The sequence below is a fragment of the Ursus arctos genome, unplaced genomic scaffold (assembly GCF_023065955.2).
Source record: "Ursus arctos isolate Adak ecotype North America unplaced genomic scaffold, UrsArc2.0 scaffold_12, whole genome shotgun sequence".
NCBI classification, from domain to species: domain Eukaryota; kingdom Metazoa; phylum Chordata; class Mammalia; order Carnivora; family Ursidae; genus Ursus; species Ursus arctos.
In genome coordinates, this window is record NW_026622786.1 from 56,624,292 (window position 1) to 56,652,014 (window position 27,723).

Below are 27,723 nucleotides of genomic sequence, written 5' to 3' on the forward strand. Positions count from 1 at the left end.
CCTTATGATTTGACCTCTGCTTAGCTCTCTAGTTCCCTGTTCCTATTATTCTGTTTGGTTTTCTCTGGCCCTGCCTCACTGGCCTCCGTGATGTTTCTCAGCCATGGCAGGCAGGCTCTGGCATCTGGGGCTTTTGCATTTGCTCTTCTCTCTGCTTTAAACTCTGTCTCCAGATACTCACAATGCCTGTCTCCTTCTTTCTTTCGGATTTCAGAAACTACCTCACCGCTGATGCCTTCTGCAAGCCGCCCACCTAGAATAGCCAGAACTTGCCCTCATCACCTTCCCCCTTGATACTTTATCACCGGGCCTTGTCTTGTTTCTCTTCCTTGCACTTACGCCATCTGACATATTCTCTTTTTGTTGTTCATTTGCTTGTTTTCTGTCTTTCTCCATTAGAAATATGAGCAACTGTGTCCCCTTTGCCTAGACACCTGGTGGGCACTTGTAAATATTTTTAAATGAATGAATAAAATGGGCACATGGGTATGTGAACTTGGTCATCCTAAAAGTAAGCAATTGTGATGATTGCCACCCTGGGAAGTGGTAGGGGGCTGGTGGCGGGCCGTGGTCTGTCAAACTTCACAGGTCCAGCCTCAATAGTGACCTCATGTGGCATGAGAGTCAAAGTCAGCAGAGAGCTGACTTTAGACCCTTTACTTTTCTTTCAGCCTGGCCTGGCATTTGTAAGCAGGACTGAGTAAGCTCCAAGGGGTCTTAGGCAATTGAAGGTAACATGTTTTTAAAATTTTAATTCAACATATGCTGTGATAAAGCAATATATTCACATGGTTTAAAAGGCATAAGTAGCATAAGGTAGATAGTGAGGGGTCAGCCTCTCACCTCTGTTCCTAGTCACCCAGAAATCCTCCTCAGTTTCTTGTGTGGCCTTCTGGAAATATTCTGTACAAGTTTAAAGAAATACATACAGAGACCTATATATTTTTCTCTTTTGTTTATTTTGTGCACAATATAGAGTATTGTACATGCTGTTTTGTATCTTGCTTGTATTTTTTAACTAAGATGAAACGTCCACAGTGAGATACAGAAATTGTATGTACAGTTGATAAATTTAGCCTTTCAATATATTCTCATATAATCATCATCCACATCCAGACATGTATTTCTAGCACCCTGGCATCTCCCTTGTGCCTCTTCTCAGTCTCTCCCGAGGTCATTGCTGTTCTCACTCTTATCACTGTCTGCTCGTTTCCCCTGGTCTTGAATGCCATATGGATGGAATCAGCTAGTATATGCTACTGTGTTTCTGATCGTTTCACTCAAAAACGTGTGCTTTTTAATATAAAGACATATCTGTGATGATTATATCTCATAAAGATAAAGGACATGAAGAATTTCATCCTCTTTTTATGATTACATGGTATCCCATTGCAAGAATGACCCTACGCTTTGCTTCACTGCTCCACACTAATGCAGGTGGGTGTAGCAATACAACAGGCATAAACCCTCGTGCAGGTGCATCTGGTCATTGAATGCAGGGGAGTGGAAGTGCTAGGTCAAAGTGTGTATGCGTATAACGCTGAGAGGGATGCCCAGTGTCCTCCTGTGGCGTTTGTGGGGATCCACAACCCCATCGACAATACCCCAGAGGGCTTACTTCCCTCACCATCCAAGTGTTTTCAAACTATGGAGCTTGGCCAATTTTCAAGAAAGAAGTGACATCTCAGTATATTTTCTCATTATGAGTGAGATTGAACATTTCTTTCTTTAAAGACCCATTTTTATTCTTTAGTAACCTTTGTACACATAATTTGACCATTTTCAATGGGATTAGGTATTTTCTCTTCTTTCTCTCTGAACACCTGATAGGTATTAGGAAAATTATCCCTTTGATATGATAGGAGTTCCAAATAGTTTTCCCCAGATATTTCATTTGTCTTCTATTTTTTTTTAGCCGTTTAGAAATATTTTATTTTTATGTGGTCAGACTTAACTAATTTGTTTAAAGTTTCCTCGTTTTGTGATATTGCTTAAAAGGGCTTCTGTACTCCTAGATTATTAAAATAAATCATGTATTTTTTTCTGGTCTTTTTATAGTTTCCTTTTAAATTATTAAATATTTTGATACTTCAAGAAGTCATTTGTGAGTAAGGTATGAAGTAGGGATCCAACTTTTTTCCCCCAGATTGTACCTATCACACTCATTCTGTTTATTCACGGATCCAGTGAACTGAAATGCCACTTGTCATATACCAAATGCCCCTATGCATTTGGGTTTATTTCATAATTTGACATTGTTCTATTTATATGAGTACCAGACTAAACTATTGTAGCTTTACTATGTTTTAATATCTTAAAGACTTATAAGTAGGGGTATGTCAAATGTGTGGAGGTACTGTTTTCCCTTCTAATAATGACAGCAGGCTCCGTAGCAATTAATTATAATAATTAAAGAGGTATAACTATATTTGCATCTCAAAGTTGGGGAACAAAACACAATAGCCAGAGAAGACTAAAATATAGCAATAAGAGGGATCTTAGACTAAGATTCCAAAGTACATTCCTATCTCCTTCCTAACCCCCACCACTACCCCCTAGCACACGCACTCACACACACACTCCACAGACTGCCTGCCTGAAGTAGACAGGACAGTGTGCCCAGAGGAGTGTGGATAGTAACATGAAATTGATAAATCAGAGCTTGATTGTGGAGGCTCTCCTTTTGCTCCTTATCCTCTTAAAGTGATCGTATAACTATAACAAATTTTATAACTCTATTTTCTTAATGATTTAGAACTTTATTCCTTTTGCTCCTTATCCTCTTAAAGTGATCGTATAACTATAACAAATTTTATAACTCTGTTTTCTTAATGATTTAGAACTTTATTTCACCTTAATTTATAATTTAAAAAAATTCATTTTTTGAAAAAATTATTTGTTGACTCCACACTTATTAGAATGGCCAAAGTCCCAAACATTGCCAACACCAAATGCCAGAGAGGATGTGGAACAATAGGAACTCTCATTTATTGCTGGTGAGAATGCAAAATGGTACAGCCACGTTGGGAGGGTGGCAGTTTCTTAGAAAAGTAAACTCAGATCATACGACCCTGCAATCATGTTCCTTGGTATTTAGCTAAAGGAGTTGAAAACTTATGTCCATACATAAACCTGCACAGAAATGTTTATAGCAGTTTTATTTATAATCACCAAAACTTGGGCTTGGTAGGATGTCCTTCAGTAGGCGAATGGACAAAGAAACTGGTCCATCCAGGCAGTGGAATAGCATTCAGCACTAAAACAACGTGAGCTATCAAGCCATGAAAACACATGCAGGAATCCTAAATGCATACTTCCAAGTAAAAGAAGGAAATCTGAGAAGTCTACATGCCGTAGGACTCCAACTATATGATGTTCCGGAAAAGGCAAAGCTATGGAGAAAGTAAAAAATCAGTGGTTGCCAGGGGCTAGGGGCGAGGGGGGGCTAACTAGAGCATAGAAGATTTTTAGGGCCATAAAACTATTCCGTCCAGTGCTATCATGGTGAATACATGTCATTATGCATTTGTCAAAACTCTACATTTGTTAATGTAGCTTTGTTGATTGCAACACGTGTACCACTCTGGTGTGGGTTGTTGATAGTGGGGGATGTTATGTGTGTGTGTGGGGGGGAGCAAGGGTATATGTGAAATCTCTCCACCTTCCTCTCAGTTTTGCTGTAAACTTAAAACTGCACTAAAAACCAAAGTCTGTTCAAGAAAGTTTTTTTTTTTTAAATATTGAATTTCCATTATATTTTAGATACTTCAAAGGTAGTTGGGATTAAATGATAGTCCCTGCCCTCATGGATCTTGAGAATGCCAACTTAAAGGTCAAGTGAGGTCTGATGAAGGAGTCCTAAAAAGGCTTGGAGGGGAAGCAGTAGGAGTTGAAAGGGCTTTGGTAGTAGTCAGTTATTAAAATTCTGACTATACAACTTACAGTACAACTTTGAGCGTATTTTTGAGACCCGTTTGCTCAATTGCAAGAAGGAGATAAAAATGTTTGTCTTATAATATTATTCTGAGGATTAAATGTTAAATGTAAAGGACTTAGAGTAGCTCCTGACACATGGTAGGTGTTTATGAGATAATGGGTCTTTTCTGCTGCCTTCTATGCCATTCCACTTGGGCGAACCAAAGGGCAACCTAGCACAAAGAATGCTGGCTAGTGCTTTCTGAATACGTAGCATGCATGCCTCTGTAGAGAGCTGGCCTGCCCTTGGCAACTTCCCGCAGAATCTTCCCAGATTGCACATGTTTTTTGCAAACTATTAGACACAGACTAAACATTCATCCTCCACTTCCATGTACCTTTCCTTGGGCTTCTCATGTTTACGCTCTCCTCTTCCCTTTGGCCGAAACCTTGGCTTCGTAAGACATTTCCCAAGTGAAATGCTCTTCTTTTAAACTAAGAAGGTAGATGCTTTTGACAACTGTACATCATTGTGATATTTATACTACATATAATATTCCTAACATCTGCTTCTATGTCAGTTTCCCAAGGCCTAAACTGACTAATGATATGACAGGCTGATACAGAATCAACCGTGTCATTTTGATGCACAGCTCTGCTTTTGGGGGGAGGCCTTGGAGGTCAGAGCTGAGTGCTCTTTAGTATCAATGTGGAAAGAGACTGAATTATGTCACCCAGCCAGGAAATGTATGCCATGTGTCTGACATCCAGTCTGGATTAGATCCCCTCCTTCGTTGCTCCCCCAGTTCCTTGTGTGTTGGCCCCTGGACAGGTAGTGTTGAGTAGTGATTAAATTCTGTGAGCTCTGAAATCTGACTGCTGGGTTCAGAGCCAAGTACCATCATGAAGGCATTCTGGTGTTAAATTGCTCATCTACTCTGTGCCCTAGTTTTCTCAGCTGTAAAATGGGCTTAATAATAGTACTTACCGCACATGGCCAATGTGAGGATTGAATGAATTGATGCATAAGAAGCCCTTGTGCTTGGTAGTGTCTGTTCTAAGTGCTTCTTATGCATTTAATTCATTCAATCCTCACAAAACCCATACGAGGCAAGTGGATTATTAAAAGTGCTCAAAAATGCATAGTATGTTTTTTCTATATCGAAACAGTTATCGCACTGAATTGTAAATCTGTATTTACTTGTGTCTTTACCCCATTAGCCCATGAGGTTTTGGTGGCAGGAACTACATTTTGTTCATTGTTATATCTCCAGATCCCAGCCTTGGGCTAGCACATAGTATGTATTCAATATTTGTTTTAAAAGTAACAACAGCATGGATGGGCCTTGAAGGCATTGTACTAAGTGAGGTGAGTGAGGTAAAGGCAAATACTGTATGATATCACTTATATGTGGAATCTAAAAAAGCTAGACTGACAGGGAGGAGGGGGGTGGGGGAATGGGATAGGCCGGTGATGGGTAGTAAGGAGGGCACATATTGCATGGTGCACTGGGTGTTATACACAACTAATGAATCATTGAGCCTTACATCGAAAACCGGGGATGTACTGTATGGTGACTAACATAATATAATAAAAAATCATTATAAAAAAAAATAAATAAATAAAAATAAAAAATAAAAAAGCTAGACTGATAAAAACAAAGAGTAGAATGGTGGTTACCGAGGGCTGGGGCTGGTGGAATTGGGGAGGTGATGTTTAAGGGTGTAAACTTGGAGTAGTTGATAAGTAAGTTCTGGAGACCTAATGTGCAGCATAGTAAGCATAGTCAGCAGTACTGTACTGTAAAAGTTGCTAAGAGACTAGATCTTAATTATTCTCACCACAAGAAAGAAAAGATAATTATGTGACATGAGGTGATAATTATATTGTAATATATAAATGTATCAAATCAACAGGTTGTACAGCTTAAACTCACACAATGTCAGATGTCAGTTATATATCAATTTAAAAAACTATGGGACACCAGGGTGGCTCAGCGGGTTAAGTGTCTGCCTTCAGCTCAGGTCGTGATCCCAGGGTCCTGGGATCGGCCCCCCGCGCCAGGCTCCCTGCTCAGTGGGGAGCCTGTTTCTCCTTCTCTCTCTGCCACTCTCCCTGCTTGTGCTCTCTCTCTCTCAAATGAATAAAATCTTAAAAAAAATAAAAAACTAAAAAATGAACAAATGGATAATATATCACTCTGGTCCATTGATTCAGTAGTTGTGTGGGGACTGAGGTCGTGTGATGTGAATAGACAGAAAGATGTTTCTATAGAGATCATCCAGGTTGTACAGTGAACAAACCTAGAGGCTACCATTCACGTAGACTGTACACAAAGCAGTGGCTCTGAAAAAGGCATTCCTAGAAGCCATGAAGAAATAGTTTTTCACATGAATAATTATTCTTGAGAGTTGATTTCAATGACTAAAACCATTGGGATACTTAAAGATTGGTATTTTTTTAAAAAAAGTTATTTTTTAAAAAGAGTTTGGAATGGACTCAGAAATGTGGTATGTGTAATGTTTCTTTTTTCCTTCCTTCTTTCTTTTTTTAATTTTTTTAAAATCCCCTAACATTTACACTGGGACTTAGGGGAAATGCTGGATTGGTGGGATGTGTCTAAGTGCTCCAACCAGATTCTGAAAATGGTACTCTGCTTTCTCTGATCTTTTCACTGATCTCCCATGTTTCTGCTCTTGCCTGCAGGGGAAGTACATTCTCTCCTTAGACCACCAGACCATCTCTCTCCCTCTGTATTGGGATAAAAGAAGATTTTTGATCACATGTTTCCAGGGGCTCAGTCTCTACTTGCTACCTTGCGTTTCTGCTCTTGTGCAGTCAGCACACCCTGTCAGGGCTTGAGCCAAACCAGGAGGCTGGCCCTCTTCTTTCTCAGCATCTTGGTGGATATGTCAGGTTGGTTCTGCTTTGCACATGTGGCTGTCTTTGATCTAGTCAGCAGTGGGGAGCCCTTCTTACACTTTCCATCCCCAGGCATGTGCTTCACTCCAGCTTATTAGAGGAACCCTGAGTTGGGCAATCAGTTACTTGGTTTCTTTTCTACAACTTTTCTTTGTGTGGACAGCTTCCTTAGTTAAGCATCCTGAAGGGGAGGAGGACTGTGTGTTAATATTTAAGAAGTAAAACCCCACCGTCAAACCCCCAAATGTCATGGTCCTTGAACTGTTACGAGAGGCCAAATGCTGTAGAAGTTAAAGGCTCGGGTTCTAGAATCAGAAAGGCCTGCGTTGAATCTGGGCTTCATTACTCTGGGACTTGGAAATGTGTCTTAATCTTAACCTAAGTTTCCTCATTGTGAAAGGGAAGCATGTTTGTATCTACCACATGGGGTTATTATGCGATTCTGTGTGACGATTCATGCAGACCACTTACTATAGTCATTGTCTGTAGGAAGTGCGCAATAAATGCTAAGTAAAATCATTTTAATTAGTTTCTAATTTTGAAGATTATCAAGAGTATCTATAGCCAGGCAGCATATTTTTACTGAAAAAGATAATTAAATTCAATTAAAAATAGCTTTCTCCCAAAGTGGGACATTGAGCTACATGTGGATTTTCATATTTTTCTTTTCAATGTGTGGACAGTTTTTTGTTTTTAACACATATGTTTCTACCCTTCACTTCATTGAGTCAGCACTTGAAGGTCATGGGGGCACACCTAGGAAGACCAACTAAATCAGAGTTTCAGGGTCAGGAAAGGTTCCTGGAGAAAACGGCAACTCAGCGGGCAAGACAGAGTTACCCAAGCATGGTTTGGGGGCAGAGGGTCCTGGCCAGCATCACCCACAGGAGAGAGAAAGTTGGAGTGCTGGGGGATTTGCAAGTCATTCGTTATGATTGGGGCTGAGGGAGAGAAAGGAGCGGCTCTTGGCAAGTATTCAGTCATTGGCCGGGGTTGGGTCATAGAGGGTCTTGCTAGCACATGAGAGGGAGGGCTTTCTAATAAGCGCAATGGAGAATCGCTGAGGGGTTTTTTAATAAGGGTGCTGATGTGAGAAAGTGTTTTCTTTAGAATGACCTTTCTGACTACGGTGTGAAGAATGGGCAGAGAAAGAAAGACAAGAGGCAGTGAGACCACTTAGACAGTTACTGCAATCAAGTTCCCAAGAGATGTTGATGGTTCACAGAAACATGGTGCTCTTGGAGATGGAGAAGACTAGATGGATTCTAGAGATATTTTAGAGGTTAATGTATGGAGCTCCATGATTTATTGGTTATAAAGAGTGAAAAAGAGATGAGACCTCCAGATTTAAGTAATTGGGTGATGTGGGTATTATTAATTAAGGTAAGAGCAAAGGAGTATGTTTTGTGAGAAAGAAAATAAATTCAGTTTTGTACATGGTCTATCAAAATAAGATGAAAACCAGGGGTAGTAACACAGAAGCCAAGGGAAGAAGGCTTTCCTAGGAAAAAGGAATGGTCACCAGTATCAATGCTGCCAAGAAGTCAAATAAAAAAGAAATAGATTAGAAAAGTTTTTATGCTGGCTAACTGAACATAATAAAAAAAAATTAGAGAAACTTATCAGGGAGATCCAAGTTTCAGTTAGGAGAAAAACAAATTATTATTTGTGTGTGTGTGTGTGTGTGTGTGTGTGTGTGTGTATATAATTTGTAGAATTATTAAACAGGTTAAAGATATAAAAGGGAGAGGTTTTCATGGAGAAAGGTTTCCAGTGTAGAGGTTTGGGAGAGAGGGGAGCAGTAGAAAATGAGTCTGTGGAAGGTCTGACAGCAACATCAATAGTATTTACAGTGTGCTTACTATGTACCTTATAATATGTTTTACTGGTATTACTGATTTTGATACTCTCACTATCTCATTGGCACTCTTATAAGGTCCTTTTCGTAGATGACAAAACTGACATTCTGCAAGGTTAAATAAATTTACCTAAGGTCTCATAGCTACTAAGTGAGAGTCTGAATTTGAACACAAACCTGGAGTCTCAAGGCCTGCTCATAACCACCAGCTTTGCTGCCGCCTCGATAGCATGCACAAACACTGCAAAGAGTAGATAGAATATAAGAAATAACAGATGGCCACAAAGACCTGGGTTTTTGAGAGTCTGACCCTGTGAATTGCATCATTTGGGATCCCTTGCAGATTGCCTTGTGACTCGGTTCGGCCAGTGGGAGATTGGTAGGCAGAAAGAGAGAGACATCTTTCCTGTTTTGGTGTCCCTCATCTGGCAATAGCTGTCTACCTCTGGCAGCCCCTCCTCCTTTAGGGCTCCAGTCCTCACTGAGCTCTGGTAGATGACTTTACTCTCTTTGTCCCTTAAGGCATAGTGGGGAGTAACTGTGTCCAGCTATTGCTGGCCTCTTGGCCCCTGACCATCCCTTATTTATTCTCTTAACTATATGCACACCTTTCTACATAGGGGCTTCATTAGAGTCTCCCCATTTGAATCATCTGGAAATGAATCATTTCTCCTGCAGTGACCCTGCATGATAGAGACAGTAGCCAAGGGGTAATGGGGACATGGGGACTGAAAGATTTAACTGGCAGCAAAGCCTATACACTCCATCACCATAAATAGCAGTGATGAGAGTCATAACACTCACTCAGAATTGTTGGCACTCTACAATTTATAAAGTGCTTTCCCATAAGTTATATCATTCGAGTCAAGAAATAATCCCAAATAGTAGGTGCTATTATTTACGTTTCAGACAAGCAAACTGAAACTCAGAAAAGCGAATTTGCCCAAGGTCTCCCAGTTGGCAGAGCTGAGCTTCTGAACGCAGACCTCTTGAGACCAGGACAAGTATTCTTCCTACTGCAACTCGTCTGCTTCCCATTAGTTAGTGAGGTGACAGGATGCCTTTTCTATATAAAACCTCCTGCAGTGGGCAGGCAAAGAACGTCTAAATCATGTCAGGAATCCCCAAGGACTCAGTGCATTTCACGTGTAGCTAGATTCACATGAAACAAAAATCCCCTCCACCTACTGGGACCTGTCTCACTGCATGTAGGTTGAAGAGGACTAATAAAGTGTGCCAGCTTCACCAACAGTATCAATATAGAATGGGAACCGATGAAAGATCTCTGGGGGTTTGAAAATAACTGGACAAAATTCTAAAAATCACCCCATGGTGCCAGGAGATCATGCTGATGATTTCATTGAGCTTAATTGTTGGGTCTGCCACCCTTTGTCCACATATTGGACATTTCTCCTATGAATGTTGCTTATTTCCCAGGAACCGTACTAGCTGGCCGTAGATGTACATTTGAAAACACCTTTTGAGCGCCTACTCTGTGCCGGATGTTTTCACATGTGTGATGTCATTTGGATTCCCATAGTAGCCCAGACAGGTGAGGTGTCTTTCCTCCAGGCAGTAGGACTAGTAAGTAAGAGGATGGAATAAAACCTAGGTCTCCTGGTATAAGTCCCTCAATTCTACTGCCACCAGTGAGAAAGCAGCTTCTGCAATTTCTTGCCCATTAAAAAATTATTTATTTGAATTTTAATTGACATACAATGTTAATTTCATGTATACAAGGTAGAAATTTGATATTTTTGTACATTATGAAATAATGACCATGATAGGTCTAATTACCATCTATTACTATATGAAATTATTACGATGTTATTGACTATATTTTCTATGCTTTACATTATATACTGGTGACTTATTTATTTTATAACTGGAATTTTTTGCCTCTTAATCTTCTTCACATATTTCACCCATTCCCCCATTCCATCCCCTCTGACCACCACCAATTTTTTCTCTGTATATATGAGTCTGCTTCTGTTTTGTTTGTCCATTTGTTTTGTGTTTTCGATCTTACGTAAGTGAAATCATACAGTATCTGTCTTTCTATGTCTGATTTATTTTCCTGAACATTAGTGAAATACCCCTTAGGTCCAGCCATATTGTTGCATATAGCAAGATTTCATTCTTTTTTATAGGTGAGTAATATTCCATTATATATAGACACCAGATTTTTAAAATCCATTCATTTATCAATGGATATTTAGATTGCTTTTATAACATGTCTATTGTAAATAATGCTGCAATGAACATGAAATACATATCTTTTTAAATTAGTGTTTTCATTTTACTCAGATAAATACCCAGAAGTGACATTGCTGAATTGTATGGTAGATTTATTCTTAATTTTTTGAGAGATCTCCATACTATTTTCCATGATGGCTGCACCAATTTACATTCCCACCAACAGTACACAAGGGATCCCTTTCTCCACATCCTTGCCAACACTTACTACTTCTTGTCTTTTTGATAATAGCTGTTCTGACAAGTGTGAGGTGATAGCTCATTGTGGTTTTGATTTTCATTTCCCTGATGATTAGTAATGTTGAGTATCTGTATATACAGTATATTTTCTTTAGAAAAATGCCTGCTCAGATTCTCTGTTCATTTTCTAATCAGGTTTTTGTTTTGTTTTGTTATTGAGTTGTATTGATACTTTATATATTTTGGCTATCAACCCCTTATTGGATATATCATTTGCAGTTATCATCTCTCATTCAGTGGGTTGTCTTTTGGTTTTGTTGCTGGGTTCTTTCATTATGCAAAAGCTTTTTAGCTTAATGTAGTTCCATTTGTTTATTTTTGCTTTTGTTTCCCTTGCCTGAGGAGTTGTATCCAAAAACATTGCTAAGAATGATGGCAGAGAGATTACTGCTTATATTTTATTCTGGGAGTTTTATGGCTCCAGGTCTTACCTTTAAGTCTTTAATCCATTTTGAGTTAATTTTTGCATATGGTATAAGAAAGTGATCCAGTTTTATTCTTTTGCATGTAAGTGTCCACTTTTCCCAACATCATTTATTCAATGGATTATCTTTGTTCTTCTTTCTTTTCCTTTCCTTAGATATGTCTAGGGGTAACTGAAAAAAGAATCAAGTTCATAAGGTTGAATCTGTTGATTCAGTCTAGGGGTGTATGGAAGGGGCTCTGCTGAATATATAGTGAATTAGACTGATGGCATGGAGATTTACATTTTCCAAACCCAAGTCTTCATTTCTTCTTTCTCAAGATGCTTAGAGAGAAAGGAAGAGGTCTAAACTTGTTTGTTTATTTCTGGATTATCGGAAGATGGACTTGGAAAACTTCTCCACTAGAGGTTAGCTTCTGAGAGTTGTTCTAACTCAGCGCTCCAGCCTGAGCAGAATAACTCCCTCAAAGTGACCATGACAATGACAGTCAATATATACTAGCCATTATTCTTTTTATTATTTGTTGCCTAAATTATTGAAATAGTGTACTAACCTCAGTATTTATAACCTTCTTAAGAACTAATGGTTCATATAGACATCATTCTTGATGGAAGTCTTCAATCTCCAAGTGTGACAGTAACAGCCTGAATGTGGCAGTGGCAATGGAGATGCAAAGACCGTTCTGTTGAATAAACTCCTACATGTTTAGCATGGAGTATACGGCTTCTTAGTTTGATCCAAAATTATGCTCTTGCCATGTAACCTGTTTATGATTCTCCTCCACGCCCACTGAGCTGCAGTTGCACCAAATTATTCAAGCTTCTTGGACACACCATACCTTCATGCTTCTGTAAGAGTTTCCTGCAGCAAACTTCCATCCTTTTCCATTTGAGGAATGTCTGTGTTTATTTTAGGACCCAGTTCAAAAATCATCTTTTGTCTGGAGTCTTCCCTGATTCCCTCCTCTCTTTCCTACTGCTCTAGAACTGATCATTCCTTTTTTTTGTGGGTGCTCCTTAAGTATTGACATCTTATGTTTAGCACAGGGCATATTACTTATAGAAAGAAAGCTGTTTGCATTCCTGATACTGATAAACGCTCCCCAAGGGAAATAGCTGTTCTAAAGTGGGTGCTCAGTGGAAGCTGATGCCTGAATATGGGATTTAATTCTCATTCTGTGCGTGGAGGATTCTAGTATTTGATAATTCTCTGATCCTCACGAAGCATTCCAGATTGTGGTTACACAACGGCAATTTATATCTTTGCTTTCAGATAGGACCAAACTTTGGCTTGATGCCTAACAATATAGTGGACATAAATTAACAGTGGAGCAATTTACAGTCTGTCATGTCTTATTGCTTAATGAATTTGTCAAAAATCATATTACTCTGAAAATTATGGCAAGCAGGGTCCATGGGGCTTATGTCCTTAAGAACAAGATTGTTCCAGCCTCACTCAAGCAAAACTGCTTCACTACTCTCCTCTTTTTAATGTGGACAACAGAATCTCAGAGCACTTCTGTTTATTTATCTGATCTCTGTTGACTTTCACTTTGCATTAGGACTACCAGGGATGACCTTGGCCAGTTTGCAAATCCTCAACCCAGTCCACCTGCTGTCAGAGCCAAATAGGATTTAAGAGTCTCTTAAACTCCTGATTCTATGCTAATATGATGTCATCCATTTCTGGCTTATGCTCACCCTAGACTTTATTACTCATTTTTTTCAAACAAAGCCAAAACCTTGTCCTCTATTATGAGGGCACCAAGTAGAACCCCCTATTAGCTCTGCCCCAACTATGCCTCCATCCTCTTCCTCTTTTCCCATCTATTTACTCCCCAAACCTCTTAACCTTTATTCCTCTTTGTTTCTCAGAATATGAATCATTTTTGAATGATGCTATTTCATAAGGTAAAGAATCAGATAGACTTGGGTTTCTCTAGGCATTACTTTCCTCATTTGTAAAATGAGATTAACAACTAACTCTTTTGTCTAGTGTGAAGATTAGAGTGCACCTGGAAGCCACCCATCCATCCATCCATCCATCCATCCACCCATCCATCCATCAATCCATCCATCCATCCATCCATCCATCCATCCATCCGTTTGTGCATTTAAAACTCATTCATGTTGTAAATGTTCGAGAATATAAAATGGGTCAGGCCCAATGCTTGTCATTTAGGATGAATAGTTGAACTTAGGCTCTACTGTCAAGGACTTGGAAGCTACTGGGAGGATGGACAAATTAAAAAATAACGAAAAACTAAGATGGGAAGTTGAGTGATTGAGACATGTTCAAACAAGATGACAGTTTCACAGTGATCTTCACAGGGCTCCAGGGAAGTGTGTGGAGGGCTACCAGGGCTCTGTTCTGGAGGGAGAACTGCCCTTAGGTTTGAGCCCATAGTTAATACTCAGAAATGACAATGGCGCTGCTGGTGGGAGCAACAGCACTGACAATAGCAGTTTTGATTGCCGTTATCATATTTCTCTGTTAGTTTTTCTTTCTCCTTTCTCTGTTCCTCTTTCAGTTTTTTTTTTTTTTTTTGCAAGGCTCTCTCTGTTCTTTACATTTACATTTCTGCATTTCTCCTTTCACACCCTGTCTATCTTATAATTCTTTTGGGAGCATGTAACTATGGATTAACTGATGGCCGATTAAAACACAATTGGATCTTTTTATTATGTATTTTTCCTAAGGAAAAATTGCCCCGGTGGCACCTGAACATATGGAAGAGCCACGGCTGGGTTGCAAACCAGTGGGGGCTGCCCCATGAAGGTGGCAGATGCCCCAGGGCAGCTCCCTGGCTCATCCTGTGATCTGTGTGGTTGGCCAAATGGAAGCAGGCCAGGCACCTAACAGTTAACTGTGGTGCTTTTTTTCCCCATTTCATTTCAATCTCTTTGTTCCATGCAACCAAAGAGCTAATGCCTGGCGAATTTATTATGACCCATTGTTTGGCTTGTGGAATAAACCGATTCTTCCCCTTTCTGTGTTCTGACTCCCCCCTTTGTCTGCAATTTTATTTTACGGTTCTTTTTGTACACATCCAACACATGCTGAGGTTATTGAAAAGCACAAATTACACAGAATTTAATTTGCATATCTATTGAGGGTCCAATCCCAGAGTCCTTAGTCAGGCAAAATGCCCGTTGACTCTTACCTCCTTTACTCTGCTCCTTCTTGGCACCAAAACCTGCAGGCTGCCCCTCTGCTGCCTCCAGCAGACCTGGCAAATGGCCTCCATGAATGGTTTGAGCAGAGTCACACCATAGAGGACAACGAGTTGGGTGTTTGTTAACTTCCAACAAAGTCACTCAGAGTATCTTAGTGGGCAAGGTAGAGAAAGAGAGGTCAGGTGACAGCCAAGTGGGGTCAATTCAGTACTGGTGTGGCCGGGAAAGTACAGGTGTTGGAGTCACTCAGGGTTATGTGTGAATCCCTGTTCTGTCAATTACTTGCTTTAAAAAAAAGTTTTATTTTAAGATAGCTGTCAGTTCATCTGCAGTTGTAAGAAATAGAGAGAGAGCGCTCATGTACCCTATACCTGGTTTCTCCCATCATTTGATTTTGACCTTGGGCAAGATTAGCTAAGTCTCATTTTATTCACCTGTATAATGGGAGATATAATAATACATACCACAAGAGATTGTTTTAAGATCATTTGAGATAGGATCTATGAGACAACCTAGCATAGTACTTGCACCCAGCCTGTCCTCAATAAACAGATACTCTCCTTAGAATAAATGATGGAAGCCAAATAATTCTGATCGTTGAGAAATATTAACCTTGAGAGAGAGTCTAGCAGTGTGTCCATAGTTTTGATCTAAATCCTGCTGTTATGAAAAATAGCATATGTATTTAAATTTTGATGTAAGAATGATGGTTATTTTTTTTTTGGTAGAAAAAATTTAACAACTGGAGTAACATAAGATAACCTAGAATCCTAATATCCAGTTAAAATTTTTGCTAACATCTTATTATATATCTCTCATATGTAGATCATTCCTCTCATAGTCTTTTGTAACCATTATTTTGGGGCTGCGTGATATTATGCAGTAAGGAATGCCACATTTTATTTACCTTTTGGGGGTGTTTAATATCTTGCAGTTTCTTTCCTTTCTTCTCCTTCTCCTTCAGCTTCTCCTTCAACTCTCCCTCCTGTTCTTCCTCTTCCTCCTTTTTCATTTTTTACTTATAAAGAGATCTGTGTTAGACATCCTTGTAAATAAATCTTTGCACTCATCTATGATTATTCCCTCAGAGTCCATTTCTAGGAATAAATAATTATGGCTCAAAGAGTCTCCACATTTATGGTTTTTGACACATAGTAAACCACATTAGTATCAGTTATTTAGGTCAGTGGTTCTTTTAACAGGGTATGTATCAAAATCATCTTTTTAATTCTATACTTCTGAGTCTTGGACCTCTGGAGATTTATACCCGAAGGATCAGGCACTTTTAAGATGTTCCCAGGACATTCCCATGTGCAGATCTGCTTGGGTACCATTGGCAGAGAGGAAGACAGAGATAAAATGTCAATAAAATGTTCAAATAACAGGAGGCTGGAAAGAATTAATTAATTGGGTGGTAATACCAGTTTTCCCAAAAATGTCATAATCTGGAATAATAGAAGAACGTGCTGAGGGGACTTAATATATATGGAGCACCCTTTGGAAGCTCCACACTGTACTGCCGTAGCACACAGATTATCTGAATGATCATAACAATCCAGGCAGGAATGTGTTCTAGTTTACAGACGAGGAAATTGAAACTCAACGAGTTAACTTACTTGCCCAAGGCCAGCATTTGCAGAGCTAGGTTTTGGCTTCTTATCTCCATATCTTATACTTTTTTATTTTTCCATACCAAATTTTTATTGGTGAATTAGAGAGGAATCAGTACAAAGTAATGAAGTGGGACCTCAAATCCAAGTAGACAAAGAACACCTTTAGGGGATATACTTTATCTGAAACATCTGTAAGAAAGATTTGAAGCAGCATTCCAAAGTGTAGTCCAAAACTCTCTGACTCTAGAATTATTGGTGGGAGAAATTATTTAAAAATGCAGGTTCTTGAGCCACACCATAGATATCTACTGAATTAGGATCTCTAAGTTGGGACCCAGAAATCTGGACTTCCAATAAATACCCAGATGACTAGCATACACGCCAAAGTTTGAGAACTAATGGTGAAGAGTTTTAATTAAATTGGGGGTTTAATATAAATCAGCAGGGTAATACTCCTGAAAAGATAAAGAAATCTTATTTTGAGCCAAATTTACATTGAGCAAAGAGCAAACACACCTGGACTGTTGAAGTCACTTTTGAGCAACTTATTTAAGGATATTTAAAATTTGTAGTGTACACGGAGAAGAGTATCGAGCATGGTGGGTATACCTGATACAGTTCAAGGAACTGTGACCGCTCAGCCTGCAATAGCAAAAACTTATGTACCAAATAGCATTGCTCTTACCCAGTTCTGGTTATAAAGTGATGATATTTGTAATTTAATATAAACCAGCATTCGATTTTTAGGAATAGTAGAATTAGCTATTAAATTCAAATAGCACATTCTAGATTCCTGCTTTTAATTATTATGCTAAACTACTTTTGTATATGTTGACTGAATGAACTAGTTAAAATAAAGGGCTTATGGAAACAACTATTTTTTTCTTAAATCTAGTAAAGTTTGGCTTCCAGAGTGCTATATCCTATGCTCATAAGAATTAAACTTATCGGCAGTTTCTTTTTTAAGACTAGAATGAAAGAAGCGCCTTTATGTTAAGACCAAGAGTTTAAAAATTATGTTTAAGCCTTTCACTCAAAACTTAAAAGAAGGTCAAATATTTCTTAAGATGGACAAATCATGGATCATTATAGAAAAGGTAGATAAATTGAACTTCATTAAAATTAAGAATTTTTATCCATTAAAAACTCCACTGACCAAGGGAATGTGCAGGTTGCACACTTGGATAAGATGTGAACAATACATTTCTATAGAAAGAACTTATTCAGAATATATAAAAAAAATTCCTAAGTCAACTAAACAGCGAAAGACAAGCAGTACAATTAAAAAATGAGCCAAACACTTGAACAGTTTTTTCATAAACAAGGATAGACGAATTAAACATTTGAAAAGACACTCAGCATTATTGCTTAGCAAAATGCACATGAAAACCACAATATTATATCAGTACACATCCATCAGACTGGCTAAAGTGGCTAATAAAAAATGTTGGCAACAATGTAGACCTCTTACACATTGCTGGTAGGGATGTAAATTGGTATAAATACATTGGAAAACTGACTGGCAATATATACTAATGATAAAAAATAATTTTCCTTGAGACCCTCCTAGACATATACCCCAGAGAAATGAATGCGTATGTCCACCAAAAGACACATACAAGGATGTTCACGCAGAAGCATTATTTAGTATAGTCAAATCAAACAACACTCGTCCATTGGCAGTGGAGAAGACAAATGCATTGTGGGAAATTCAATATGATGGAAAACTACACAGCAATACAAAGGTGTCATATTGCCTCCCACAATAACATGGGTGAATCTCTAGTGAAGACTGCATACTGTATGATTCTATTTTGTGAAGGTCAAGAATAAACGAACGGATGGTGATAGCAGTCAGACAGTGGTTATCTCCAGAGTGGGCTGGTGGATACTGACTGGGAAGGGGCTTGAGGGGAACTTTGGGTATCAGAAATGTTCTACATACTGAGCTGTGTTGTGTGTAGTTACAAGGATACACACAAACACAAACATAATTCCTATTATAACCCAGGATTTCAGACTTTACTATAAAACTTCACTAATAATATGATGAAATGAGGAAGGAAACCAGCACTTTGATATCTTAATGTAAGCTAGATACTACATGCTTTTAAGTAATGTCAATAACAACAAGGAAAATAACGACCGTTTATTAAGTCCCGGAGACCCTAAGTTTCTTGAGATGGACATTATTATTTTACGAATGAGGAAATAAAAACTCAGAGAGGTGGAATCACTCTCTTCTAGTCTGTGAAGCTAGGATTCAAAAGCAATTTTGTCATACTCAAAATATTTGCTTTCGACCTTAAACTTCTTGGAGGATGAAGACCTGTCTCTTTAACTTACGTGGGTATCTCCAGACCTGGCACAGGGTCTTGCATATATTAGGTACGCAGTAAACAGAGTTGGGTAGATAATGATTAGATGAATGAATAAATGGTTGTGTTCTTTCCCTTCTACCAGCCAGATACTTCTCTGCTGGTGATGTCAGTATTAGTGAGGGTCAAAATGTATTTTTTCCACCACATTTCATTGGTGTGTAGACTAGAATTTAAAAAGCAGCTCAGAACCAGGAATGCTCATAGAATTGGAATGTAATGGAAATTCCAGCCAATCCTGAAGTGCCTTGCTTTGGTGGCTTTCTCTCCTCTGCCCCACCTCCCTCTAGCTCCACGCACCTTACTAAAGGGGCTTCCCGCAGATAAGCAATGACACCTGTGTTCTATGGCCTTCGTGCATGACTTGGACCAGGGCATGGACTGCATTAGCCTTGCAGGTTGTTTATATTTTGAATATCACCCTAACTTCAGACCAAAGGGCAATAAGGCCCATGGAGGGTTTGATCACTTATTAACACAAGGAAGAAATTCCTAAGATGACGTGAACTGCTTCCTGAAGTAGCCGAGTTCCCATTAGTGGGGATATCAAGTGCTTTGGACGAGTTTTTGCAGATGCTATGAAGAAGATTTGAATATCAATGGAAAGCATGGACAAGATTTATGATTCTCAAACTACTGTTTTGTTTATTGTTAGTGGCAGATCCATTTCTTAATGGAAATATTAGGTGGAGGCTCAGTCCCTGAAAGAGATAAAAGAGATGCTAAGATGGCAGGTCGGGCTTCCTTCTTAACTCCCCCCACCCCTTGCAGAGGCTGGCAGTACAATTGGAAAACCTGGGACTGGGGACTGTATGTTCTCTTTAGCAGGGTGGAAGAGGCTGTCATCTCTGGGGAAATCTTTCTCTAACAGGAGGAAGGGCTATCATCATTCGTGGGACTAATGGCAGCTCCACTCCACTGTCACAGGATGCTGACGGTTTCATCTGTCAGGCTGTTCTTCCTCTGTTTTTGTTAAGTAATTTCATGTTGCCAGAGAAGGGCTCTCATTATGGTCCCCTTTTGGGGGTACTACCATGTTCATCAGCTCTTTTCCGCTTTGTGTTGGCGTGGGGGAATCTGGGCTTCCGCGTTCAGGGAGCTGGGTTTGCAGTGAGCTGGGTGGTTAAGCAGAACCTGTGATCTCTCTGTCGTGTTTCTTCATCTGCAAAGTAGTGATCATTGTGGCTGCTCTGCTTGCTCGCTGTATTGCCGGGAGGGCCAAGTAAAGAAAGGCAGTGAAAATGGTATAACCATAAAATACTACACAAATTCAGGTATTAGTACAGTTCTTACAACAGGTTAAAATATAAGTATTTAAACATCTACGTTCTTTGCAAACTGAGAAAAAAAAATATGCTCAACTGTAACGGAACGGATCACGTAGGAAGGACTGGAACAAATTATGTGTAACAGGAAGTGCTTGTCCCTTTCCGCAAGCTCTACTCCCTAACTTGCAGGGCTATTGTAAAGAATGAGTATGTGTGTAAGGAAGGACCACGAATCTATCAAACTTGGTTTAAATGCATTATTATATTTCTACCGCAATCCTTGAGAAAACGCTGGTGTAAGCACCCTATTTTATAGTTGAGGAAACTAAGACCCAGCAAGTGTAATCATCTTACCCACAGGAGTCATTGACAACTCCGCATGAAGGAAATTGTTGACATTAGGCAATGGTGAGGGCAGAAGGGACTGCGTTCTTCTGTGATGTCATTGGTGAAGCAATGTACCATGATTTAGGTAAGATAGAAAGACAAGGAACGTTTCAAGAGCAGAGAAGTCGTTTGATAAATACCACAGGTATTTATGTGCCAAGGATGGTCTCCCCTTACATGGAATTTGAAGTTCCTGCTCTGAGATACACTCTGCCACTCACTGGAGAGACAGCTAATAGCACACAGTTCCTGCTATTACAGTGCCCTAAGTACTTGCAAAAACAGTTTATAATTTCTGTAGCTTCTACTTCCTTCCTCCTCCCCCGCCACCGGCCGTGTCCCTCAATTCTCGGCCTGTAAAAACACTGCCGAAATAGAGTGTGGATATCCTTCCTCCTCTTCTCACCCTTTGCCTTCCTCCTGGTAACACTTATATATTTACTATGTGCCAGACTTTGTGCTACGCATTTTATGCAGACCATCTAATTTAGTCTTCATAACAATACTGTGGAATATTTTATGATCCCACTTAAAAAATAGATCTGGGATGTTAATTTGTTCAAAATAGCTTGTCATGGCCAGTAAATGTTCGAGCTGGCTTTCGTGCCTGGGTCTTTGGACTTGAAGTATATCACACTTAACATGATACAATAAGTGCCTCTATTCAGCATGTATGTTTGTTGCTGACATTGATCATGACTTTGGTAGACGTTAAGAAGAAAAGGTTAACAGCTTTTGGAAACCATATTTTAAGAAAGTTAATGTGCAATAGTATGAGAATTATAACTAAAGGTCATATGTCTAGGAATTATTTATCTTGTAGGCAAAATTAGGAACGGCTACTTATATGCTATCATTGTTAAGAGCCTGTAGAGTTAGAAAAATTGGATTTGAGTCTTGCTGCCACCATTTAATGGTGTGACCTTGGAAATTTTATTTAATTTTTATAGTCTTCATCTGTGTAATGGGAATAATCATAGTGTTATACGTATGGTAATTACAAGGATTTGAAGCACAGTGTAATTCCTGGTGCTGCTTATTATTATTATTATCATTATTGTTACTATGATTGAAACTTTAATGTTTTTCATGCACTCTCATAGGTCTTGTAGAAGATGCTGTCATTCTTCATTTTTTTTTAATACTCAATCAATGTAGAATGGGTGGAAATTTCATGAGTTATTCCACACTGTTAGAAGGAAATGTTTTTTCCTTATGCCTTGCTCTATGAAAGTTCTTAGTCTCTTATGGAATTGCTCTGTTCCTGGAGAGATGTCAAGACTTTATGAAAAAAGTTAGGTAAAAATAACTGGCGATGCTGTTCTTTCTTGCTCTTGGGAAGAAGCAGAACCATTTTCCTACGGTTAATTTCCCCTCCACTTAGCCACACGGTGAGTGTCACCTGAGCACATCTGTCCTGGCTAACTATACTGTGACTGAGCATAAGTTACCAGGTTGTTGTTGTTGTTTTTTTTTAAGATTTTATTTATTTGAGAGTGAGAGACAGAGATAGTGACAGAGAGCACAAGCAGGGAGGAGAGGGAGAAGCAGGCTCCCCGCTGAGCAGGGAGCCCAACGCGGGGCTTGATCCCAGGACCCCAAGATCATGACCTGAGCTGAAGGCAGACGCTTAACCGACTGAGCCATGCAGGGGCCCCTGAATTACCAGGTTTTTGTTTTCAGTGCTAGGAAAGCCATTTGGATTCACCTTCTAGCTTACATGCTCCGATGTATCAGCACAGGCACTAAAGTTGAACTTTGACCTTCACCTGCCATTTTGCTTATTCTTCAATGTGTTCAGGACTCAGGAGGAGAAGAGGGGTGCTATTCTGGGTTCCCTCAGAGACCCCCCCAAACACTTTTCAGTTAATTCGGCAATAATTTATTAAACAAGTCTAGTGAGACCTCATTGCAAGGTGCTGGTAAGTCTAGGCTGAAAAGGGCTTACAATGATGAGGCAAAGGCAGGACTTACCCCTGGAAAGTCCATGGCCCTAGATGACAGTGTGGGTGGTGCAGTCAAGACAGGGAAGGACAAAAAGAAGAGTCAGTATGAGCTGGAGTTGGTGGAGAGGTGGGCCCTGAGATGATGTCTGGCAGGATAGAGATAAAATTGGTTGGTTGAAGTATACTTGCCAGGCCTTCCAGGGAGCAAGGGAAACAGTACTAGGATCAAGGAATGGCTGGGCTCTGGCATTTGAGAGAGTTTGATTATTGCCCAACCAGAATATGGACCTCGCATAGTAGTGGAGTCCTCAATTTGTAACTTACTCATTGAATGAACTTGGGCAAGTGAATTCCCCTCTATGAACTATGGTTTCATCATCCTTAGAATAATTTTGTCTTTGCCTGGCAGTCGTGAGATATTAATGAGACAATGGATAGAAAGCATACAGCTCAATGCCTGGCACATAGCAAAAGCTTAATACATTTATTTGTGATGAGAAGAGTAACTGCAGTGCCTGTAAATGAAGCGGCTTGCCTGCAGTTAGTGAGTGTCGTCTCTGCTTTCCCTAAAATCATGTCAGGATTCTTTGAGCTCTGAAAACAAAACACCCTAATTCTTAAATGGATATACTCATTATTCAGTAGACCAGAGTTCAACCTTTAACTTGTAGTTGCAAAATTCCTTAAGCTCTAATCTTGCTTCAATTATTCATCTTCACTAAATTTTTAATAAAAGAAATGTAAATACAGAACTGGAATGACCAAATTACAGTTCTGATGTTTTGTACCAATTATTACATGTAGGTTTTAAATATTAACGACCAAGATTACTAAGGGGGATTTTACAAAATCAAGTCTTGCTAGAAGTTTCATCTGCCTCAATTTCTTATTATAGGTTTTCAGTCCAAGTCCTATTTCCTATCAGCAGCTCAATTGTTTATTGTTTTTGTGTTTCGGAATACTTTAAACATGAACATTGGGCGAAAATAGCCATGTCCTTAGATAATATTTAGTTCACAAATAATAGAATAACAAATATTCCAGGGAAATGAGGAACAGTTCTTGACATGCAATCAGAACCAGATTGCAACTTGAAGAATACCACCCTGCCATTTCCCATGGGCCACCCCAGTGACAGTGACTGACGGTCCAGGTCACCCACTTGGTGACCATTGCCATCGATATACAGATGACTTCCAAATCTAGATTTTCAGCCTAGAACTTTCTTCTCTGATCTACACATACTTGCTTAGCTCCTTACTGGGCTTTTCCACCAGGATGTCTCAATTGCCTTGGTGACCATGCTCCCAAAGAGACATGATACTTCCTCCCAACATCTGCTCTTCCCCATATCAGGAAGTAAATGACATGACTGTCCATCCAGTAGCCAACAAAGTCAGAATCAGTCACTCTTGGGAGTCACTCCTGGCAGCATAGTATTGGTGGTATTAACATTAGTGATTAAGAACATAGACTCAAGAGGAAGACCACCCATTCACTAGCTGTGGGACCTTAAGTAAGTGACTTAACCTTTCTGGGTCATATTTATCACATTTATGATTTAGGGATGATAGTAGTTCTGATTTCATAGGCTTAGTGTGGTGATTGAGTTAATATTTCTAAGTGCTTAGACCTGTGCTTGGCACATAGTAAACGCTATGTAAACATTTCTTAAATAAATAAATCACACATAACATTCTTTAAAAGGCTATTAAATTTACACATTCCCCTCCGTCTCCGTGGAGGCTCCCTTAGTTCAGACTCTAACTCCTCCAGAGTAATTTAGTGATCTTTATTTTCTCAGTGAGCTCTTGCCTCTAGTCTTGTGCCCCTTCAGTCTATCCTCTCTACGGCAACCAGAACCATCTACTGAATGCAGAGCAGACTGTGTTTCTCCCTTGTCTACAACTTTGAGTGACTTCTCTGTGTCATACCCAGCATAGTTGGGCTCCTGCCTGCATCTCCAACAGCCACCTTCCCTCTTCATCACTGCGTGTTCTAAACATGACAAACGAATTCTGTTTCCCTACGTCTGTCCCCATTTGCTCTGATTCCTGTTGGTAGAAAGCCCCTCTCTACCTTATTTGCCTTCAGATCTAGCTTAAGCATCCCTGTCATTCTGTCTCTAGACTCCCTGATTCTTCCACTGGGAAGAATTCCTTCCCTTGTGTTTCCTCTGTATAGGCGGTTATCCTTGCATAATGTCCCATTATGCATTTATTTGTTTGAATATCTCCCTCTCCAACCAAAATGTGAGCCCCTAAGGGCAAGGAGTGTTTCTCTCTCTGTTTCAGATGTAATTTTAATTAACTTTTTTTTGTTTTATTCTAATAACTTCTACAGTGTCCGATATAGGGTAGATTTTCAATCCACGTGCATTGCGTGAATAAAAAAATAAATGGAATGGCATCTTATTGATCACATAACACAACTCTTAATTTTATGAATGAGAAAACAGATCTCAGAGAAGTTAACTTGTTCTAGGTTACTCAGCTGGGCAGCGTTAGAATCTGGACTAAAAGCATTTTCTAGCATTTCTCATTACAACCTATCCTCAATTATTAAAGCCCTTTTGGGTCAATTACACAATTTAAAATTCTCAGCTGGGGAAGCTAAGTGCTCCCTAACCCCATTCTCCTAATATATTCCCATTAGAAATACCTTTCTTGATACCCTGGATTCAGATCCTGTGGTTAAGAATGTTAGCTGAATCTCCAAGTCACTTAGGGCTCTTAAGGCAGGAGTATGATTTGCCTACACTCTAGGCACTAGAAATGACCTTTACTCTTCAGCATTTTAATTGGGGTTGGGTTGGTGCAACAGACCACTTTTTGAATTTTAAATGTGGAAACTCTTTTAAGAAGAATTATTTCATCCTTGAGAAATGGTGTGTGTGTGGGGGGGGGGAAGGGGGTCATAGGTTACTTGAAAGAGTGGTTCAGAGGTGAGAACTTGGGGATGCCCTGAATTTTGCATTCCCGTTGAAAAGTCATCAGAAAAGAGTAAGGTCAACTCTGAATTCTGCCAAGTTTTGCCTTCTGTGCTGCAGAATGAAATGAGGTAATGTACTTTATGAACTGTGAAGAGCTACAGAAGTGTAAGGCATTTTTAGAATCATTGATTTATGGAAAAGGGAGGCCTTTAGAAATGATGCAGCCCTCCCACTTCCTCATTTCACAGAGAGGGGAAGTGACTCTCACAAGGTCATAGCTAGAAGGTAGTCAAGCTAGGCCTTGCTCTCTGTCCACCTCATAGCTTGCCTCTCTTCACAGTTATTCTACAGTCTCACCAAATAATGTGGCCCTGAAAGGGCTGGGACTCTCCCCTCTTCTGTGCTTTTGCAAATGCCGTTCTCCATGCCAGGATACCTTGTCATTCATGATGCCTGGGATATTTCCTCATCCTCAGATGACAACCCTCTGGGCTCTCAGCTCTGTACTCTCAAGGTCTGGTCACAGTATAAAATATGAGGAAGACATAGCTCTTCCCTTAAAGACATTTACCAAGAGCTATTTTCATTTCAAAGGGATCCCCTTGAGTACATGTCCCCACTCATAGTTGTAATCCCAACTGGAGACCTTTTAGGTGGTGGGAGATGGGATTGGGGCACAGAGAAGGTCCTCACACAATCCTCTTGTCCTTTCCAGATTACATCTCATAGGTCATATCCTACTCTACCAATATTTAGAGTCAGGGAGTTTAATCTTGGGGATTCAGAACAGCCTGCAATATTTGTTAGAAGAATGTTCGCTTCTTCTCGGAGATTAAGTTGCAGAGAGGCAGATTTTAAATTAGTTCAAGGAAGACCTTTCCTATCAGTTAGGGCTAAACGACCATGGATGGGCATGCATCCCTGAGGAAGTGGGGCTCTCCTTGTTCCAGGGAATGTTCAAATACTGCACCCAGCAGAAAACAGGGCTGAACCACATGCCTCCAAGCTTCCATCTGGCTCTGAGGTTCTTTTTTTTTTTTTTTTTTTTTTTAAAGATTTTATTTATTTATTCCACAGAGATAGAGACAGCCAGTGAGAGAGGGAACACAAGCAGGGGGAGTGGGAGAGGAAGAAGCAGGCTCATAGTGGAAGAGCCTGATGTGGGGCTCGATCCCAGAACGCCGGGATCACGCCCTGAGCCGAAGGCAGACGCTTAACCGCTGTGCCACCCAGGCGCCCCTGGCTCTGAGGTTCTTGATTCAATGAAAGAGTTTCTGCCCCAATGCTACTATTGCAGTTTTAGGTCTTGATCCCACAAAGTGAAGGAGAGAGTTTTTCCTGTGGACCTCTATAGGTGTGTTAGTTTAATCAAGATTGGAATGACCAAGTGAAGGTTTCTTGAAATGTTAAAAAAAAAAAAAAAGTCATAATTGTGGTGTGAGTGTATGTGTTTGTGAGTATGGAGAGGCAGCAAGCATAGATATATCATTTAGTTTTTCTTTTCTCCTTCATCTCTTCCGCCCACTGGTAATGCTGTAGAACGCTTCAGTTCACATATACTGAGCACATATTCTGTATACCACTTTCTAAATTAGATGTTGGGGTGCAGATTAAAAGATGAATAAGATTTGGACACTTTTCCATTTGCTCAGTTTAGTAGAAAGAGAGAGACACCTCTCTCACTTACCCTTCAGCTGGTTCCGTATCTTAATCTGCCCCTAACAAAATATAGGCATTTTCTCCCCATCTTTAATGAATTCCCATGTTTGCATATTTATTTGGAGGCCTTTTGCAGAACGTAGTCCCAGAAAGAAATAGATGGCATACTCAAACTGGCTGATTAGGGTAGAATTGAATATAGGATTCGTTTACAAAGGTATGGGTAGGTTGTATGGAAACCACAAGGAAAATAGTGTCCAGGGCTATTATCAGCTGGATATTTTTACCCTTGTGTGTGAGGGATAAAAGGAGAGAGCGGTTAACAGAGTCTAATGGTATAGAAAGTGGTATGGAGAAGGCCACTTGGCAGGAGTTGTGACCTTCTTCCAAGTACACAGCCACCTGTGATGGCTGGAGAGGAGGGAGCTTGAGACTTTTCCTTCTCTCGGGACTCCTAGATGCCCTTTTGTTTGACTCAACTGGAAGTCAGGGAGGAAGCCCTTTGATAGAGTCTGAACAGTTCAGGCTCCCAAGACACACAGCTGGTGATGAGGAATAGGAGTGGATCTGGGGGAACCAATTGGAGATAGATAGTTCATTATACTGGATAAAGTAAGTCTTCAGTCCTATAAAGACATGCTCAGGGGATCCTCACTTTACATGCACGAATACCAACAGGCATCCTCCCATCCCTCCAATTTTGAGAGCTCACTGGTGTCAGATACTGTATGAAACATCATCTACTCT

The 27,723-nt window shown here is 39.8% G+C and overlaps 1 long non-coding RNA gene across 8 annotated transcripts in view; it reads left to right on the plus strand.

Annotated features, from left to right (window-relative positions):
- Positions 1-27,723, plus strand: part of LOC130543452 (uncharacterized) — a 327,812-nt gene that overhangs the window by 285,119 nt on the left and 14,970 nt on the right. The window lies entirely within an intron of this gene.